This window comes from Artibeus jamaicensis, unplaced genomic scaffold (assembly GCF_021234435.1).
Source record: "Artibeus jamaicensis isolate MK-2021 breed Jamaican fruit bat unplaced genomic scaffold, CSHL_Jam_final contig_240, whole genome shotgun sequence".
Taxonomy (NCBI): domain Eukaryota; kingdom Metazoa; phylum Chordata; class Mammalia; order Chiroptera; family Phyllostomidae; genus Artibeus; species Artibeus jamaicensis.
This window is the reverse complement of record NW_026521506.1, coordinates 15,123,997-15,124,887: the sequence shown is the minus strand read 5'-3', so window position 1 is coordinate 15,124,887 and position 891 is coordinate 15,123,997. Positions and strand designations below refer to the sequence as shown.

Sequence of the window (891 nt, the reverse complement as noted above, 5' to 3'; positions counted from 1 at the left end):
ACTTGTTATTTGTTGATTTATTGATAATAGCCATTCTGAGAGGTGTGAGATGGTATCTCATTGTGGTGTTTTCTAAATTTACTTTTAAAAAAAGATTTTCTTTTCTTATTTTAGAGAGAGGGAAAGGAGGGAGAAAGAGAGGAAGAGAACCATTGACATATGGGAGCAACATTCATCAGTTGGCTCCCTTATGCATCTTGACCAGAGACCAAACCTGCAACCCAAGCATGTGTCCTAACCAGGAATCCTTTGCTTTGCCAGAGGACCACCAACCAACTGAGTCACACCAGTCAGGGATGTTTATTTACTTTTCAATAAGTTTAAATCTTTGATGGGTAGAGCATTACATGGATTCTGTGCCCAATGACCTTAGCAAGAAGGTTGCTTTGGAATTTAGCACAAACCATGCCACTGTTTCCATGAGCATGAGTTACCTTACCCGAGATTACTCTGGTTTTGTTTGCCATCAGGAGTCACTGTGTTGTTATTTGCTTTGTACACATTGGCACATCTCTTGCCTAGATAGAATTCAGTTTCATCTCAAGCATAAACACCTTCAATTTTAAGAAGAGCTGTGTGCTCCATCTGCTTCCAAAGACCCTGTTTATAACTGGCAAAAATGGCTTTGGACCACAACCTTCCAAACATATTTCTTGTAGAAGTCCTGTTTCTGGCAGGCCCCAAAGTTCAGCAACAGGAACTCAACTTTCATTGTGGTTTTAATTTCCATTTCTCTGATGATTGTGATGTTCAGCATCTTTTCATATGTTTATTGCCCATTTGTATGCCTTCTTTGAAGTGTTTATTCAGGTCCTTTACCCATTTTTCAATTGGGTCTGTTTTTTGCCAGTATCGAGTTTTGTAAATACTTTATAAAATTTTGGATATTAA

The 891-nt window shown here is 38.4% G+C and overlaps 1 pseudogene; it reads right to left on the bottom strand.

The window, feature by feature from the left end:
• Positions 1 to 320: 320 nt before the first annotated feature.
• On the bottom strand, positions 321 to 648 carry LOC119041989 (60S ribosomal protein L35a-like; annotated as a pseudogene).
• Between the last annotated feature and the right edge of the window lie 243 nt (positions 649 to 891).